The 14568-nt window shown below is 53.3% G+C and overlaps 1 long non-coding RNA gene across 1 annotated transcript in view; it reads left to right on the top strand.

The window, feature by feature from the left end:
- Positions 1–836: 836 nt before the first annotated feature.
- LOC142922680 (uncharacterized) overlaps positions 837–14568 on the top strand; it is a 70633-nt gene continuing 56901 nt past the window's right edge. Inside the window, exon 1 of the long non-coding RNA XR_012940231.1 lies at positions 837–1100. This is a non-coding gene — a long non-coding RNA (uncharacterized LOC142922680). The remainder of the gene's footprint in view (positions 1101–14568) is intronic.

The following is a 14568-nucleotide window of genomic DNA, read 5'->3' on the forward strand; positions in this document are numbered from 1 at the left end:
TTGCTTTCTCAACTGTGGTCTGTTGAAGAATATCATGTATATTCTTGCCGACGCAGATAAAGAAACACAGGTGCTCAGATCGCTGGCTTTGCCCGAATTACAGGCCACCACGCAGCGATAAGGAGCCCGCAGCGCTGACGTAATCAAATGCAGCGATGCCGTCATCAGATGCAGCGATTACGCCATCGACTACAGCGATGACATCGATTAGTGATGACGTCATCAATTACAGTGACGACGTCAATTTCAGTGAAGAAGGCATCGAATACAGTGATGACGTCATCTATGGCAGTGATTACGTCACTGGCTTTACCCAAAAAGGGCGGAGCCAATGGCTCGGGCCTTATTGCGTCACCAAACGTCACGTGACCCCCAGGCACAGCTGCTGGGAAATGGCAGTTGACACGAGATGCTATCACCTTGGCAACGCAAACAAGGACCAACTGCCCAGAGAAAGCTTTCTCCGACTAAAATCCTTGATGAAACTCTCAATCTGTGATCTTAAACTATGAACCTCGTTACCCACGCATCAAGCGCTCAATTTAAAGTAAAATTTAAATATTTTAAAAATAATATTTTTTCTCGATGTGATCGCAGTACTCTATTTGTTACTTCGTATAACTCCAACGCAAGAGGTGGCGCCACTCACCTCCACTGTTGACGAATTTGGAGTCTCCAGCGTCGCTTGCATCTGCTGCCGTCTCTTGAAGAACTTCATGGCTCCTGTTGGGGGCGCAAGAGACAAACGCAGCCGCTCAGCTCGCTCGCCCTGCCGGAATGACGTAACGCCATTGGGGTCGGAGGTGAGTGCGCAGGAAGTGAGGCAATTGGCCCCGCCTACCATGGGCGGAGCCAGATCACGTGCCCCCAGGCACCCTATGGGGGCAGAGGAAGCTGCCTCCGTATCAGCCAGTGCTCAAAGTTCTCGACGCGGCTTTTGCGTCTGCGATTTGAAACTCGGAACCTCTTCACCCACGTGTCGAGAGTTCAATGTTTGAATGCAATTTAATCGAGGCCACTGTCTTGGTATGGTACTTTGACTGTTGGTGTTTTGCCATCTTGCCCAAGCTTGGATTTGATGTTGACAAATCTACAAGAAGGTATGAGCTTGCACAGTTTGATTTTACATGACATTTATTCGTGACTTGACTACATTTTCTCAATCCTTACTCGAGTATCTTTAATTGCATTTTGTTGTTGATGCAACTGGCTAACCCGACCCTTCTGGACGTGTGTGAATGAGAACGTCAAAACTCATGTAAAATACAGATTCTGATTTATCTACACGCTCACGCAGAAGGCAAACGCGGGTACCTGGCCTCTATGCAGCAGACACGAGTAATTTATTATCTTTCAGGATGTTATTTAGAACTTTATTGAATGTTATGTCACCAACCAAACATCGAGCATAGCAACAAATATCATGCAACACTCCGGAGACGGACACCTCCCTTACCGACCTCACCTCATCCTCCTCACCCCTCGTCCTCCTCACCCCTCGTCCTCCTCACCCCTCGTCCTCCTCACCCCTCGCCCTCCTCACCCCTCGCCCTCCTCACCCCTCGCCCTCCTCACCCCTCGCCCTCCTCACCCCTCATCTTCTCGCCTCGTCCTCACCCCTCACCTCGTCCACCTCACCCGTCGTCCTCAACCCTCACCTCGTTCTCACCCCTCGCCTCTCGTTCTACTCACCTCGTCCTTACCCCTCACCTCGTTCTCACCTCATCCTCACACGGCTACCTGCACTCTATGTAGTAGACGTGAATAATTGACTATAATTCAGATTGTTATTAATAACTTTATTACATGTTTTGTCACGAATCAAACATCACCTCCTCCTCACCCTTCACCTCGTCCTCACCCCGTCCTCGCATCTCGCCTCGTCCTCCTCACCCCGTTCACCTTCACCCCTCGTTCTCACCCCTCGCCTCGTCCTCCTCACCCTTCACCTCGTCCTTCTCATCCCTCAGCTCGTATTCCTCACCCCTCACCTCGCCCTCACTTCGTCCTCCTCACCCCTCACCTCGTCCTCGCCTCGTCCTCACCCCTTGCCTCGTCATCTTTACCCCTTAGCTCATCCTCCTCACCCTCACCTCGTCCTTCTCTAACCCCTCGCTCTCCTCACCTCGTCCTCACCCATCACCTCGTCCTCCTCACCCATCGCCTCGTTCTCCTCAACCCTCGTTCTCACCCCTCGTTCTCCTCACCCCTCACTTCGTCCTCCTCACCCCTCACCTCGTCCTCGCCTCGTCCTCACCCCTTGCCTCGTCATCTTTACCCCTTAGCTCATCCTCCTCACCCTCACCTCGTCCTTCTCTAACCCCTCGCTCTCCTCACCTCGTCCTCACCCATCACCTCGTCCTCCTCACCCATCGCCTCGTTCTCCTCAACCCTCGTTCTCACCCCTCGTTCTCCTCACCCCTCACTTCGTCCTCCTCACCCCTCACCTCGTCCTCGCCTCGTCCTCCTCACCCCTTGCCTCGTCATCTTTACCCCTCAGCTCATCCTCCTCACCTCGTCCTCCTCACCCCTCACCTCGTCCTCCTCAGCTCGTCCTCTCAACCCTCACGTCGTCCGCTTGACCTTTCACCTCGTCCACACCCCTCACCTCATCCTCACCCATCACTTCGTCTTCCTCCCCGCTCACCTCGTCCTCCTCACCCCTCGACTCGTCCTTCTCACCCCTCATCCTCCTCACCCCTCGTCCTCCTCACCCCTCGCCTCATCTTCCTCACCCCTCGCCTCATCTTCCTCACCCATCGTCCTCCTCACCCCTCGTCCTCCTCACCCCTCGACTCGTCCTCTCACCTCAGCTCGTCCTCCTCACCCGTCGTCGTCCTCACCGCTCACCTCGTCCTTCTCACCCCTCACCTCTCCCTCGCCTCGTCCTCCTCACCCTTAGCTCGTCCTCACTCCTCGTCCTCCCCTCCCCTCGCTGTCCTCACCATTTGCCTCGTCCTCCTCACCCCACACCTCGTTCTTCTTACCCCTCATCTTGTCCTCCTCACCACTCGACTCGTCCTACTCACCCCTCACCTCACCCTCCTCACCCCTCGTCCTCCTCACCCATCGTCCTCCTCACACATCGTCCTCCTCACCGCTCGTTCTCCTCACCCCTCGTTCTCCTCACCTCTCAGCTCGTCTTCCTCACCCCTCACCTCACCTCGTCCACCGCACCCCGCGCCTCGTCATCCTCACGCCTCGCCCACCTCACCCCTCACCTCGTCCTTCTCACCCACACCGCGTTCTTCTTACCCCTCACCTCTTCCTCCTCACCCCTCGACTCGTCCTTCGCACCCCTCACCTCCTTACCTCTCGTCCTCCTCACCCCTCGTTCTCCTCACCCCTCGTCCTCCTCACCCCTCGCTCTCCTCACCCCTCGTCTTCCTCACCCCTCGCTCTCCTCAACCCTCGTCCTCACCTCGTTTTTCTTCTCACCCCCCGTCCTCACCCCTCGCTCTCCTCAGCCCTCGCTCTCCTCAGCCCTCGCCTCGTCCTCCTCACCCACACACCTCGTTCTTCTTACGTCTCACCCCCCGTCCTCCTCACTTCTCATCCTCCTCACCCCTCGCTCGTCCACCGCACCCTGCTCCTCATCCTCCTCACCCCTCACCTCGTCCTCCTTACCCCTCACGTCATCCGCTTGACCCCTCACCTCGTCCTCTTGACCCCTCACCTCATTCTCACCCCTCACCTCATTCTCACCCCTCACCTCGTCCACCTCACTTGTCCTCAACCCCCACCTCGTTCTCACCCCTCACCTCGTCCTCACCCCCACAGCTCGTTCTTCTTACTCCTCACCCCTCACTCTCCTCAGCCCTCGTCCTCCTCACTCTCATCCTCCTCACTCTCGTCCTCCTCACCCCTCGTCCTCCTCACCCCTCACTCTCCTCACCCCTCGTCCTCCTCACTCCCGTCCTCCTCACCCCTCGTCCTCCTCACCCCTCGTCTTCCTCACCCCTCGTCTTCCTCACCCCTCGTCTTCGGCACCCCTCGTCCTCCTCACCCCTCGTCCTCCTCACCCCTCGCCTCATCTTTCTCACCCATCGTCCTCCTCACTCCTCGTCTGCCTTACGTTTTACCTCGTCCTCCTCACCCCTCGACTCATCCTCACCCCTCACCTCTCGACTCATCCTCACCCCTCACCTCGTCCACCTCACCCGTCGTCCTCAACCCTCACCCCGTTCTCACCCCTCGCCTCTCGTTCTACTCACCTCGTCGTTACCCCTCACCTCGTTCTCACCTCATCCTCACACGGCTACCTGCACTCTCTGTAGTAGACGTGAATAATTGACTATAATTCAGATTGTTATTAATAACTTTATTACATGTTTTGTCACGAATCAAACATCACCTCCTCCTCACCCTTCACCTCGTCCTCAGCCCGTCCTCGCATCTCGCCTCGTCCTCCTCACCCCGTTCTCCTTCACCCCTCGTTCTCACCCCTCACCTCGTCCTCCTCACCCCTCACCTCGTCCTTCTCATCCCTCAGCTCGTATTCCTCACCCCTCACCTCGCCCTCACTTCGTCCTCCTCACCCCTCACCTCGTCCTCGCCTCGTCCTCGCCTCGTCCTCACCCCTTGCCTCGTCATCTTTACCCCTCAGCTCATCCTCCTCACCCTCACCTCGTCCTCCTCACCCGTCACCTCGTCCTCCTCAGCTCGTCCTCTTCACCCCTCGTCCTCCTCACCTCGTCCTCCTCACCCCTCAGCTCGTCTTCCTCACCTCGTCCTCACCCCTCAGGTCGTCCGCTTGACCTTTCACCTCGTCCACACCCCTCACCTCATCCTCACCCATCACCTCGTCTTCCTCACCCCTCACCTCATCCGCTTTACCCCTCAGCTCGTCCTCCTCACCCCTCGTCCTCCTCACCCCTCAGCTCGTCTTCCTCACCCCTCACCTCGTCCTCCTCACCCTCGCCTCATCTTCCTCACCCATCGCTCTCCTCACCCCTCGTCCGCCTCACCTTTTACCTCGTCCTCCTCACCCCTCGACTCGTCCTCTCACCTCAGCTCGTCCTCCTCACCCGTCGTCGTCCTCACCGCTCACCTCGTCCTTCTCACCCCTCACCTCTCCCTCGCCTCGTCCTCCTCACCCTTAGCTCGTCCTCACTTCTCGTCCTCCCCTCCCCTTGCTGTTCTCACCATTTGCCTCGTCCTCCTCACCCCACACCTCGTTCTTCTTACCCCTCATCTTGTCCTCCTCACCACTCGACTCGTCCTACTCACCCCTCACCTCACCCTCCTCACCCCTCGTCCTCCTCACACATTGTCCTCCTCACCGCTCGTTCTACTCACCCCTCGTTCTCCTCACCCCTCGGCTCGTCTTCCTCACCCCTCACCTCACCTCGTCCACCGCACCCCGCGCCTCGTCATCCTCACGCCTCGCCCACCTCACCCCGTCCTTCTCACCCACACCACGTTCTTCTTACCCCTCACCTCTTCCTCCTCACCCCTCGACTCGTCCTCCTCACCCCTCGTCCTCCTCACCCCTCGTCCTCCTCACCCCTCACTCTCCTCACCCCTCGCTCTCCTCACCCCTCGTCCTCACCCCCACACCTCGTTTTTCTTCTCACCCCCCGTCCTCACCCCTCGCTCGTCCACCGCACCCTGCTCCTCACCTCCTCACCCCTCGTCCTCCTCACCCCTCGCTGTCCTCACCCCTCGCTCTCCTCACCCCTCGCTCTCACGCCTCGCTCTCCTCAGCCCTCACCTCGTCCTCCTCACCCCTCGTCCTCCTCACCCCACACCTCGTTCTTCTTACTTCTCACCCCCCGTCCTCCTCGCCCCTCGGCCTCCTCACCCCTCGCTCGTCCACCGCACCCTGCTCCTCATTCTCCTCACCCCTCACCTCGTCCTCCTTACCCCTCACGTCGTCCGCTTGACCCCTCACCTCGTCCTCTTGACCCCTCACCTCATTCTCACCCCTCACCTCGTCCACCTCACTTGTCCTAAACCCTCACCTCGTTCTCACCCCTCACCTCGTCCTCACCCCCACAGCTCGTTCTTCTTACTCCTCACCCCTCACTCTCCTCACCCCTCGTCCTCCTCACTCTCGTCCTCCTCACCCCTCGTCCTCCTCACCCCTCACTCTCCTCACCCCTCGTCCTCCTCACCCCTCGTCCTCCTCACTCCCGTCCTCCTCACCCCTCGTCCTCCTCACCCCTCGTCCTCCTCACCCCTCGTCCTCCTCACCCCTCGTTCTCTTCATTCCTCGTTCTCCTCACCCCTCTCCTCGTCCTCCTCACACCTCATCTCGTCCTCCTCACACCTCCTGACCTCGTTCTTCTTACCCTTCACCTCGTCCTCCTCACCCCTTGCCTCGTCCTCCTCACCCGCTCCTGACACGGCCAACACACACGCCCATGGCAACCTCACTTAGGGCACGGCACACCGACTTAGCATCACCCTCATTTATACCTCCACGTTTATCGGCCTCGTTCTATCGTGACGGCCAAGACGCTGGACGTTTGTGATAAAGAACTTCGTAGCTCATCGGATTCCTCCTCCAGTGTACAAATAAATAAATATCACGGCTCTGATCTCTTTGCGGCGCCGCAGTGGCGTTCATCACTCGCCTCCTCCCCATGGCACGACTACGACGCCCTCTGTTGGACGCTGTGTGTCATCAACATTGTTGCCTGTGATTACACTCAACACAACGTTGTTGTTGTAAGTGATTACACTCAACACAACGTCGTTGTTAGTGATTACACTAAACACAACGTCGTTGTGAGTGATTACACTCAACACAACGTCGTTTTGAGTGATTACACTCAACACAACGTTGTTGTTTGTGATTACACTCAACACAACGTCGTTGCGTCTCATCAATATTTTTGTGTGTGATTACACACACAACAACGTTGTGTGTTTAATCACACAACAATGTTGCGTGTAATCACTCACATATTGAGTGATTACACACTCGGCGTGTGTCTGTAGCAGTTGTACGTGTGCCGCTTGTCATAGATGTTCGTGGTTTGAATCCAGCGGCCGCCCTGTTTAATGATACAGGCGTGTTCACCGCAAAGACACCATGTGCCGTCTGCTTCAGTGGACGTTGAAGATCCCAGCGTCATGGACCAGATTAACCGAATTAAATACAATTGCCCGCAAATTACCCAGTTGGAATATACTGTGCCTAGTAATCATTGCTGGGAAATGTGGTAGAACCCTCCTGAAAAGAGCCAGTAGGGCTATCCTGGGTAAAACTGACCACCCACCCCCTCGTGTGGCATGCTAGCCTTAATAGGTGCTCGCTAACAGAACTTATTTATCGAACAGACTGTTAAATGAAGGGACTGTGTCTTCATTTGAGTCCGTGACTGTGTAACCTGGTACATAAGGGTGCCGTGGTGGTGGGATGTTAACTCCTTCACCTGGTATGCAATTGGTCGTGAGTTCGATCCGGACCCTGACGCCTGTATATTTGGAGTTTGCATGTCTCTCTCTCTCCCGTGGTCGCGTGGATTGTTCTCCAGGTCTTCCAGTTTTTCCCTCCATATTTAAAAACATGCGTTCAGAGCAGGAGTCTCAAACTCAACTTACCTGGGGGCCGCTGGAGGTAGAGTCTTTGTGAGGCTGGGCCTCATCAAGTATTCCAAAAAAAAGTGCAACTGATCCAATCTTCTCAATCTTTATTAATAACAGTTCAGAACATGAACGGTTCTTCAGAACATAGGCTTCTCTTACCTACTCCATGCTTCCAGAGACCTGGCAGCGCTTCCTCTTCTTACACAGCTGAGCCACATTTGGCTTGAGGGAGGAAGCAATTGAGACCCTCAGTATGGCTTGAAATGCTCATCAGTAAGTTTGGACCTGTACTTTGACTTATTAAAGTTCATGGTGCAAAAGAGCTTTTTCACACAGATATGTGCTCCCAAAAAGGCACATGGTCCGCTTGAACATCCTGGAAAGCTCAGGGAAGGTGGGCGTGATATATTTACATGTTTTTATCCCAATACCTGAGTATTTGGGATCTTATTTAGTATGCCCTTTCTATATATTCTGAGAGGTATTTGAAAACTTTATCATTGTTCATGCTTTTTTTGAGCACTTCGTTTTTCTTATCATTATTTAAGTCATCAATCGTGTTCTCTCTCAGGTGTTTATACCTTTCACATTCATAAATAAAGTGATCTAGATTTTCTTCTTTTTGTTCACATCCTACATATCCTTCTGCTCTAACGAATCTCTCTGGATGCCATTGAGCTAACTCTGGTGTCCATGTTACTCCACCTGTCTTAATTCTTAACATCAAGTCTCATGTTTTATATCTTTTAATTTCTTGCTCTTTTTGATTAAATTGTTCTTGGTAAATTATTTTCTTTTGCAATTGCACATATCTGTCCTTTTTCCTTTTCTTTGTTTCTCTTGTAATAATAATCTATAACTTCTTTATAATATTCAGGTTCTAACCAACATTTGGCTTTTGTTCTTGCCACCCATCTCATGCTATTTGCTATCCATGTAATTATTTGACCTTTCCTATTGCAACACTCTGTTGTCTTTATTAGGTCACTGATTACACTTGTTGAGTCTGCCCACTTCCTGAGTCCTCTGTACCTTGCACAGGGTGACAGGATATATTTTCCTTCCACTTGGTGTCACTCCGGAATCACGTTTCAACCAAGTGACTAACGTTGCTAATTCGCGTTGGCTAACTTGTCAACAAACACCGGAAGCTGTCACGAGCCAGAGCTATGGTAAAAAAAGTATAATAATTTAAAAATAAATAAAAAATTGATGGCAAATAGTGGGCCACAAAATATCGTTCCGCGGGCCACAATTGGCCTGCGGGCCGCGAGTTTGAGACCCCTGGTTTAGAGTATTTTACTGCTATAAATTTCCACAAGATGAGCCACTCCGTTAAAACTAACATTTGTGACCAGATCGCTTCTTAAAAAGATCTATATGGCTCACTTACCTGGTAAAATAAAAAGTTACATTTCAAATAATCACCACGGTAATGTGTCACCCACACGACCTTGAACTCATCGCGCAGAACGCGGCATGCAGTGTGGGGTTAGCTGGGTGGTGCAGGGAGCTGCTACTACTTGCAGAGGGGGGCGGGGCAGGGGGGGACTGAGTCCTCTTGCATAATTGACTTGCGGATTGACCGATGCATAGACGAAAAGATAGCACGTGAATGAATGAGTGTACGGCTGGACTGCAAATGAATGGACAATATTCTTCATCGCCATTTAAAAAAAACTTAACATTGTAATCCATCACCCTGTACATCTGCTGAACCAACGTATCCTACAGCAGCATATGAGTGTGTTTTCATACATTGCCTGAGTGTGTGTTTCTTGCGTATGATCGGTATGTGTTTTACGCATGATCCATATTTGATATCACGCAAGATATTTGCCTGTTTTTCTAATGATCTGCACGTGTTTCACGCATAATCTCTGGGTTTCACAAATGTTCTGTGTGGGTGGCCGGGACCACCCTCAGCTGCCTTTTTCTCCCGATTTGCGATGTGTACACATCGTACCAGATACTAATTTAAGGCTGAACCGACCTCTCGAGATCCAGGACGCAGTGGTGATGGTGGCTGTAAGCGGGACTCGAGCTCGGGTCGCCTCGTCCTCCTCACCCCTCACCTCGTCCTTCTCATCCCTCAGCTCGTATTCCTCACCCCTCACCTCGCCCTCACTTCGTCCTCCTCACCCCTCACCTCGTCCTCGCCTCGTCATCTTTACCCCTTGCCTCGTTATCTTTACCCCTTAGCTCATCCTCCTCACCCTCACCTCGTCCTTTTCTAACCCCTCCCTCTCCTCACCTCGTCCTCACCCATCACCTCGTCCTCCTCACCCATCACCTCGTCCTCCTCACCCATTGCCTCGTCCTCCTCAACCCTCGTTTTCACCCCTCGCCTCCTCCTCACCCCTCGCCTCGTCCTCCTCACCCCTCGTCCTCCTCACCCCTCACCTCGTCCTTCTCATCCCTCAGCTCGTATTCCTCACCCCTCACCTCGCCCTCACTTCGTCCTCCTCACCCCTCACCTCGTCCTCGTCATCTTTACCCCTTAGCTCATCACCCTCACCTCGTCCTTCTCTAACCCCTCGCTCTCCTCACCTCGTCCCCTCACCCATCACCTCGTCCTCCTCACCCATCGCCTCGTCCTCCTCACCCATTGCCTCGTCCTCCTCAACCCTCGTTCTCACCCCTCGCCTCCTCCTCACCCCTCGCCTCGTCCTCCTCACCCCTCGTTCTCCTCACCCCTCGCCTCGTACTCACCCCTCACTTCGTCCTCCTCACCCCTCACCTCGTCCTCGCCTCGTCCTCCTCACCCCTTGCCTCGTCATCTTTACCCCTCAGCTCATCCTCCTCACCCTCACCTCGTCCTCCTCACCCCTCACCTCGTCCTCCTCACCCCTCACCTCGTCCTCCTCTGCTCGTCCTCTTCACCCCTCGTCCTCCTCACCTCGTCCTCCTCACCCCTCAGCTCGTCTTCCTCACCTCGTCCTCACCCATCACGTCGTCCGCTTGACCTTTCACCTCGTCCACACCCCTCACCTCATCCTCACCCATCACCTCGTCTTCCTCACCCCTCAGCTCATCCGCTTTACCCCTCAGCTCGTCCTCCTCACCCCTCGTCCTCCTCACCCCTCAGCTCGTCTTCCTCACCCCTCACCTCGTCCTCCTCACCCCTCGTCCTCCTCACCCCTCACCCCTCGTCCTCCTCACCCCTCGCCCCATCTTCCTCACCCATCGCTCTCCTCACCCCTCGTCCGCCTCACCTTTTACCTCGTCCTCCTCACCCCTCGACTCGTCCTCTCACCTCAGCTCGTCCTCCTCACCCGTCGTCGTCCTCCTCACCCGTCGTCGTCCTCACCGCTCAACTCGTCCTTCTCACCCCTCACCTCTCCCTCGCCTCGTCCACCTCACCCTTAGCTCGTCCTCACTCCTCGTCCTCCCCTCCCCTTGCTGTTCTCACCATTTGCCTTGTCCTCCTCACCCCACACCTCGTTCTTCTTACCCCTCATCTTGTCCTCCTCACCACTCGACTCGTCCTACTCACCCCTCACCTCACCCTCCTCACCCCTCGTCCTCCTCACACATTGTCCTCCTCACCGCTCGTTCTCCTCACCCCTCGTTCTCCTCACCCCTCAGCTCGTCTTCCTCACCCCTCACCTCGTCCACCGCGCCTCGTCATCCTCACGCCTCGCCCACCTCACCCCTCACCTCGTCCTTCTCACCCACACCGCGTTCTTCTTACCCCTCACCTCTTCCTCCTCACCCCTCGACTCGTCCTCCTCACCCCTCGTCCTCCTCACCCCTCGTCCTCCTCACCCCTCGCTCTCCTCACCCCTCGCTCTCCTCACCCCTCGTCCTCCTCACCCCTCACTCTCCTCACCCCTCGCTCTCCTCAACCCTCGTCCTCACCCCCACACCTCGTTTTTCTTCTCACCCCCCGTCCTCACCCCTCGCTCGTCCACTGCACCCTGCTCCTCACCTCCTCACCCCTCGTCCTCCTCACCCCTCGCTGTCCTAACCCCTCGCTCTCCTCACCCCTCGCTCTCACGCCTCGCTCTCTTCAGCCCTCACCTCGTCCTCCTCACCCCTCGTCCTCCTCACCCCACACCTCGTTCTTCTTACTTCTCACCCCCCGTCCTCCTCGCCCCTCGTCCTCCTCACCCCTCGCTCGTCCACCGCACCCTGCTCCTCATTCTCCTCTCCCCTCACCTCGTCCTCCTTACCCCTCACGTCGTCCGCTTGACCCCTCACCTCGTCCTCTTGACCCCTCACCTCATTCTCACCCCTCACCTCGTCCACCTCACTTGTCCTCAACCCTCACCTCGTTCTCACCCCTCACCTCGTCCTCACCCCCACAGCTCGTTCTTCTTATTCCTCACCCCTCACTCTCCTCACCCCTCGTCCTCCTCACTCCCGTCCTCCTCACCCCTCGTCCTCCTCACCCCTCGTCCTCCTCACCCCTCGTTCTCTTCACTCCTCGTTCTCCTCACCCCTCTCCTCGTCCTCCTCACACCTCATCTCGTTCTCCTCACACCTCACCTCCTGACCTCGTTCTTCTTACCCTTCACCTCGTCCTCCTCACCCCTTGCCTCGTCCTCCTCACCCCTTGCCTCGTCCTCCTCACCCGCTCCTGACACGGCCAACACACACGCCCATGGCAACCTCACTTAGGGCACGGCACACCGACTTAGCATCACCCTCATTTATACCTCCACGTTTATCGGCCTCGTTCTATCGTGACGGCCAAGACGCTGGACGTTTGTGATAAAGAACTTCGTAGCTCATCGGATTCCTCCTCCAGTGTACAAATAAATAAATATCACGGCTCTGATCTCTTTGCGGCGCCGCAGTGGCGTTCATCACTCGCCGCCTCCCCATGGCACGACTACGACGCCCTCTGTTGGACGCTGTGTGTCATCAACATTGTTGCCTGTGATTACACTCAACACAACGTTGTTGTTGTAAGTGATTACACTCAACACAACGTCGTTGTTAGTGATTACACACAGCGTCGTTGTGTGTAATTACACTCAACACAACGTCGTTGTGAGTGATTACACTCAACACAATGTCGTTTTGAGTGATTACACTCAACACAACGTTGTTGTTTGTGATTACACTAAACACAACGTCTTTGTTAGTGATTACACTAAACACAACGTCGTTGTGTGTGATTACACACAACGTCGTTGTGTGTAATTACACTCAACACAACGTCGTTGTGAGTGATTACACTAAACACAACGTCGTTGTTTGTGATTACACTCAACACAACGTTGTTGTTTGTGATTACACTCAACACAACGTCGTTGCGTCTCATAAATATTTTTGCGTGTGATTACACACACAACAACGTTGTGTGTTTAATCACACAACAATGTTGCGTGTAATCACTCACATATTGAGTGATTACACACTCGGCGTGTGTCTGTAGCAGTTGTACGTGTGCCGCTTGTCGTAGATGTTCGCGGTTTGAATCCAGCGGCCGCCCTGTTTAATGCTACAGGCGTGTTCACCGCAAAGACACCATGTGCCGTCTGCTTCAGTGGACGTTGAAGATCCCAGCGTCATGGACCAGATTAACCGAATTAAATACAATTGCCCGCAAATTACCCAGTTGGAATATACTGTGCCTAGTAATCATTGCTGGGAAATGTGGTAGAACCCTCCTGAAAAGAGCCAGTAGGGCTATCCTGGGTAAAACTGACCACCCACCCCCTCGTGTGGCATGCTATCCTTAATAGGTGCTCGCTAACAGAACTTATTTATCGAACAGACTGTTAAATGAAGGGACTGTGTCTTCATTTGAGTCCGTGACTGTGTAACCTGGTACATAAGGGTGCCGCGGTGGTGGGAAGTTAACTCCTTCACCTGGTATGCAAGAGGTCGTGTGTTCGATCCGGACCCTGACGCCTGTATATTTGGAGTTTGCATGTCTCTCTCTCTCTCCCGTGGTCGCGTGGATTGTTCTCCAGGTCTTCCAGTTTTTCCCTCCATATTTAGAAACATGCGTTCAGAGCAGGAGTCTCAAACTCAACTTACCTGGGGGCCGCTGGAGGTAGAGTCTGGGTGAGGCTGGGCCGCATCAAGTATTCCAAAAAAAAGTGCAACTGATCCAATCTTCTCAATCTTTATTAATAACAGTTCAGAACATGAACGGTTCTTCAGAACATAGGCTTCTCTTACCTACTCCATGCTTCCAGAGACCTGGCAGCGCTTCCTCTTCTTACACAGCTGAGCCACATTTGGCTTGAGGGAGGAAGCAATTGAGACCCTCAGTATGGCTTGAAATGCTCATCAGTAAGTTTGGACCTGTACTTTGACTTATTAAAGTTCATGGTGCAAAAGAGCTTTTCACACAGATATGTGCTCCCAAAAAGGCACATGGTCCGCTTGAACATCCTGGAAAGCTCAGGGAAGGTGGGGGTGATATATTTACATGTTTTTATCCCAATACCTGAGTATTTGGGATCTTATTTAGTATGCCCTTTCTATATATTCTGAGAGGTATTTGAAAACTTTATCATTGTTCATGCTTTTTTTGAGCACTTCGTTTTTCTTATCATTATTAAATTCATCAATCGTGTTCTCTCTCAGGTGTTTATACCTTTCACATTCATAAATAAAGTGATCTAGATTTTTTTCTTTTTGTTTACATCCTACATATCCTTCTGCTCTACCGAATCTCTCTGGATGCCATTGAGCTAACTCTGGTGTCCATGTTACTCCACCTGTCTTAATTCTTAACATCAAGTGCATTGTCTCATGTTTTATATCTTTTAATTTCTTGCTCTTTTTGATTAAATTGTTCTTGGTAAATGATTTTCTTTTGCGATTGCAAATATCTGTCCTTTTTCCTTTTCTTTGTTTCTCTTGTAATAATAATCTATAACTTCTTTATAATATTCAGGTTCTAACCAACATTTGGCTTTTGTTCTTGCCACCCATCTCATGCTATTTGCTATCCATGTAATTATTTTCCCTTTCCTATTGCAACACTCTGTTGTCTTTATTAGGTGACTGATTACACTTGTTGAGTCCACCCACTTCCTAAGTCCTCTGTACCTTGCACTGAGTGAC

The sequence above is a fragment of the Petromyzon marinus genome, unplaced genomic scaffold (assembly GCF_048934315.1).
Source record: "Petromyzon marinus isolate PM22_M1 ecotype Great Lakes invasive population unplaced genomic scaffold, UKy_Petmar_22M1.pri1.0 PM_Scaffold_14, whole genome shotgun sequence".
Lineage (NCBI taxonomy): Eukaryota > Metazoa > Chordata > Hyperoartia > Petromyzontiformes > Petromyzontidae > Petromyzon > Petromyzon marinus.